The sequence below is a fragment of the Arabidopsis lyrata genome (assembly GCF_000004255.2).
Source record: "Arabidopsis lyrata subsp. lyrata unplaced genomic scaffold ARALYscaffold_2, whole genome shotgun sequence".
NCBI lineage: Eukaryota > Viridiplantae > Streptophyta > Magnoliopsida > Brassicales > Brassicaceae > Arabidopsis > Arabidopsis lyrata.
Window position 1 is genome coordinate 2,279,142 of NW_003302554.1, and position 6,000 is coordinate 2,285,141.

Sequence of the window (6,000 nt, forward strand, 5' to 3'; positions counted from 1 at the left end):
TGGGGAACCTTAATGGCTAATAAGGGAAGTCGAAAACATGAAACATCATACGAAAATGTGCAAACCTTGAATCACCAAAACTGCAATTAATGTTTCTTATCTAAAGAGACTCAGATATTGAAAATTCAGCCATTGGAAATCAAATCAAAACCTCAGTTACTTTTGTTTGTTGAGAACACAAGCAAGATTCAGATCGAACATTGGGCCAAAGAACACAATGTTTCAGGACACTTTGAGTCTATCTGTCAAAACTAAAAGACTAAAGAGTTTATCCTTGGAGAATCCAACAGAGTAGCCAAAGACAAAAAGGTTTCATCTCTTCCAAAGACAATGACACTGCCCAAGTCTCATCTCTTCTTCTTCTTCTGTGGCTGCTGCTTCTTCTGTTCCTGCTTCTCCTTCTCTTGCTGCCTCTTCTTCTGTTTCTCAAGCTTTGTAACCTCTAGCTTGAATTTCTGCACTCCCTGATCTGAAGTCCTCCTCACTTTCTTCACAACTTCCAGAGCCCTTTCCTTGTCAGATGCTTGCAACATCTCTCTCACAAAAGTTTTCACAACCTCAAAGTGAGATTTCAGTATTTCCTTTTCGTCATTTGACTCATTCTCCATGATTATCCATTGCAGTCTTTGAACTTCTCTTTCCGCATTCTCATATTTGGCCAACTCTTGCATGATAGAAATTGAAATTGATGCTTCGTCCATAGCTACTTCATCAACAGCTGCTCCAACCCCTAAACATATGAATGACACACGATTAACCATAAGCACTTTTAATTACCAAACTATATAATAATTACACAATAGTCCATATTTATTCTTCTTAGGTATTATTAAAAAGAGGGTTTTATACCTCACACAGCTTTGCTTCTTCTTCAATCTCAGCTACAGAACCTTCACTCTTCTCAGGGTTCAGATGCACTCTTCATACCTTTTTTTTTTTTTTTTCTCTCTTAGACCTCTCTTTTTATTAATACTCTCTCTGTGATTCTCTGTTTCTTATTCTCTTTTCTCTATATTTTCTTTTTATGATTAAAACTATAACATAACTACATAAGCACCCTATTTATACTGTTATGATTCCAAAACACAAATAATAAATTGCTAATTCCTATTATAACTTTTCCACTTTTCCTTGTTTGCTTTTTTTTCATGATTTTCTTTTTGTTCATTCCACGTTTGTTGATTGATTTCCTTTGTTGCTTGATTATCTTCTTTTCTCGATTTTCCTTTTTCCTGATTAGAAAACAAATCTATTCCAACAAGAAAGCTTGGCACGGGTCATGCTCTTAAAACTACAACTACGCATGCCTAAACATAACCACAACCCTACCGGCTACCACACATGACACATGACAACTACTAGCTAGAGTCATCCTATTTCTCTTAAAACTCTAATTCCTTTTCACGACACTTAACCTTACATTAATTAAGCTAACAACACAATAATTAACTAGATGCATTACAAAGAACTTATAGATTTTAAGAGTACCTCATATATATGGCAATATATTGATAAAGAGAGACAATATGATTTATTATAAAGTTATCATATTATCCGTCTATGTTTTATGTATCGATAAAGGGAGACAATATGATTTGCCAGACACCAACGAGGTTGTTGGTTTAATAGTCGGTGATATGTCAACCACTACCGGTTACAGAGATGTTATCTTACAATTTCAGTCTAACCATTTGCAAGAAATAAAAGACGACCATCCTTTGTATATGTCCTTGCAATATCCACTGCTTTTCCCTTATGGCGAGTTTGGTTTCCACACTGAGATACCTTATGTTGTAGCTGAAGCTAGACAACGAAAAAAGTCTTTCATAAGCATAAGAGAGTTTTACGCTTATCAGATTCAAACACGGCTAACAGAAGGGAAGACGATTATAAAAGCAGGGCGCTTATTACATCAATACGTCGTCGATGCATACGCAGCTATTGAAGCGGAAAGGCTGAGGTGGAACAGAAACAACCAAGAGACTCTAAGAGCAGATTTGTACAACAATGTGTTCGACGCAGTTGGTAAAGGTGATACTGATGCGAGATTACATGGAAAAAGAGTGATCTTACCTTCAAGCTTTACCGGAGGCCCGCGATACATGATCGAAAAATATCATGATGCAATGGCGATATGTCGAACATATGGAAATCCAGATTTGTTCATAACTATGACTGCCAATCCAAAATGGAAAGAGATAAACGAGCATTTAGAAGCATGTGGTGGTGGTTCAGGAAATGATAGACCCGATATTGAATGTCGAGTTTTCAAAATGAAATTAGAGCAACTGCTAGACGATTTCAAGAAAGGAACATTCTTCATACCGTGCATTGCAGGTATATATGATTAAACTTATTTTTATATTAACATAAAACATTGAAAATAAATATCCAATTAAGATGTAGTAATAGTCTCAATTCTCTCACATACATTGACAAATAACATGTTTTTTTTTTTTTCCGCAGTGATGTACACAATAGAATCCCAAAAGCGTGGGTTGCCACATGCACACATACTGCTTTGGTTGGATGGTGCATCAAGAATACCAACAATCCAGGAAATTGACGCAATAATCTCCGCCGAATTTCCACAAAAAGAGATCGACCAACATGGATTTGAGCTTGTGGAAAGACACATGATGCACGGTCCATGTGGCTTGGATAGACCAAAATCACCCTGCATGAAAAACAGGGAATGTTCAAAGAAATATCCAAGACAATTGACTCAACATACATCGATAGACAAATCTGGTTACATAATATACCGTCGACGTCAAAATGAAAATAACTTTGTTATCAAGAGAGGAACAAGATTGGATAATCGCTTTGTTATTCCACACAACTTGGCTATCTTAAAAAAATACCAAGCTCACATAAATGTGGAGTGGTGCAACAGAACAAATGCTGTTAAATACCTTTTCAAATATATTACAAAGAGAGTTGATAAAGCAACCATTGTGATAGAAAAAGGTACCGATGCCTTAGAGAAAACTCAACATAATGGATCAACAAAGAGACCAAGAGATGAGATACAAAAATACCTTGACTGCCGATACTTATCTGCTTGTGAAGCCATGTGGAGGATATTTGGATATCACATACACCACCGGAACGGAAACCTGCAGTTCAGAAACTTATAATTCATCTACCTGGAGAGCAAAACATAACATATAGAGCTACAGATGATCTCAGTCGAGTCCTAGCTAGGGAAGATATTGAGAGGACAATGTTAACAGCGTGGATGGAAAAAAAACGAAGAGTCTGAAGAGGCATGTATGTATTAATATTTTTATTATGATATTGTTGATATGATCTTAAGTAATATTTTTGTATGTATTATTATTTTTGTATGTATAAATATTTTTTTTATGTATTACTTATTAGACTAGGGGTGTATGTATTAATATTTTTGTTATGATATTGTTGATATGATCTTATTATCTTTATAGTCACACTCGATTACTGAGAATAATACATATCCAAAGTAAAATTAAAGATTTTCTCTCTTAAAAGTAAAAATAGTATGTCCATGGTTGTGGTTAAAAGCTAAAGAAGTTTTTTATTCAGGTTGGAAAAGCTGAACAAAACCTAAGTTCACGAAGTACAAAAGACTTTTGTAAGGAAAAAGAGTGAATACTTTAATTTTGTATTGTGAGATAATGTGCTAAAAGTAAAGGGTTTGGGTAATTTTAATATATTTGGACTTTTAAGTTTTAGTTTTATCAATTAAGAGTCTCTAGAATTCTACGGGAAGCACTAATTTGATTGAGAACCAATATATCATGGCACAAAAGTAGATAATGAAACCATTTTACTTTATGCGATGAGTCTTCAAATGTCAAGTAAATACCAACTACTGTTTTAGTTAATATTTTCTAAATTTTATATTTGAAATAAAAATTTTCGTTTCAATAGAAATTTTAAAAATTAAAATCTCTAAGTTCTTTTATATATTGGATGTATATTATTAACAACACTAATATATAAAAATAAAATTTTGACAACTATCACTAATCGATATATTTCACCATAATATTAGAACAAATCCACGTGTAGCGTGGATATCATTAATCATTACATTCCACCAAATATATAGAACACGTGAGTTCAAAACCTAGTCTATACTATATAAAAGTCGAGGCCATAAGATCTTGAGGCCGTCCACCTAGAATTTTAGAAAACGCGATGTTATTGGTCCACGTCGATTTTTAACATAAATTCTCAAGGTAACTTAACAAAAACCAAAAAAAAAACTAAAAACCGATATATGCACTCAAGGTAACGTAACAAAAATAAAAATAGAAGAAAAAGTCGATATCCGCCAAAAATTTTGAAATGTGCAACAAAATAATAAAAACTACTCAAAATAATGAATTTACTATATAAGGAAATTATTCCTTAATTTTTTAATAATGAATAATTAAAAAAGTTATTTTGTTTTTTAGTCATTCATATTTTTCAAATAGTAAACTAAAAAATTATTTAATATTAAAGAAAAAAAAGAAATATGTTCTTTTAAAATAAAGGCAATTGGTGGCATAATAGTTTTGAATCTCTATTTAATTTTTTTTTTTTGTCATCAATATCTATTTAATTTTATATAGTATATTGTACATAGATGAGTATTAAAAACAGAAAAGAATAAGTCTTAAAGAACATCTTATGGGTGGAAGCCCCCTTAGCCCATTGGTTGACCAAAGGTTGATTAATGCTTCTACACCAAGAGGTCTGGAGTTCGAGTCCCAGATATTGCGATTTATTAACAAATTTGCAGATTAATGGAGGCAAGTGTGCAAGAGATCTCCAGCGATGTACAATTATAGCCGTTCGCCAGGATTCTACGCAGAGAAGGAAGTGTCGCCAGGTCGTGGATCATTGAAGGTATTCATTAAGATCACGAAGAAGGAAGTGTAGTCTGTCGTGGATCTAGTAAGGGTCGGAAGGAATTGTCAGTTGTAGAATCGTCTATGTAACTGTTCTCATAATTTGTAATTAATAATAAATCTAGACGACAAAAAAAAAAAAAGAACATCTTATGGGACCAATTGGATTTTAAAAACTTTTGAGGTTGTCCACATGGAATTTTAAAAACGCGATGTTATTGGTCCACGTCGATGTTTAACATAAATTCTCAAGGTAATTTAACAAAAACAAAAAAAGGAAAAATCGATATCTGCCAAAAACTCAAAAGAAAAAGCATCGCCAAAATAGGCAACACAATTAATAACCCTTTTGCATACCCTTAATGAAATTGCCTAATATAGGAGCCTAAAGTGCTCACGTTAGCTCTCAGAATTATAAATTACTCTTTTGCCTACATTTAGTAAAATTGCCAAATATAATTTTTTTTTTAAAAAATTCTTTCCGTGTTTTTTTTTAAAATCAGTTCTGAAAATTAGTAAAAAAAAAAGATACCTAATTAATGATTATATTTAGTGTAGAATACACCGTGTAAATACCTAAAACCCTATGTTACAAACTGCTATAAATATAAGGAAGTCGGTTTCGTAATTTTCGGCAACAATCTCTTATAAATATGCTCTTTAACCTAATTCTAAAAGACTTGAGAATGAGAAACAAAATCACCGTTGTTGCAAAAAATTGGTTTTTTCCTCCATAATAGAAGTGATACATCTTTGTAATCTGATTTGCGTTTGCCGTCGAATGTGTGATTATGATGGCGATGATGATGGCATGGATGACGTAAAATATTGTTAAGTTTTAAAATTCCTAATTAATTCCTTCTAAAGTTATCGTTACGTTTTAAGTTGTATGTGTTGCATACGAGAAGAAAACCCATAGCCATGAAAGCTTCCAAAAAGAAGTGAATCCAATGTCGACGTGTCATATCCATGTGTACCCAAGCCATCGTCATTCTGATCATCTCCGTCGACGTTTCCACCTAATCAAAGGATAAAAGGAAAGAAGAAGAAAAACCTCAATGAGAAGGGAAGTGAAAGGAAGAGGAAAAAGAGAGAGAAAGCGAAGAAGAAGGATACG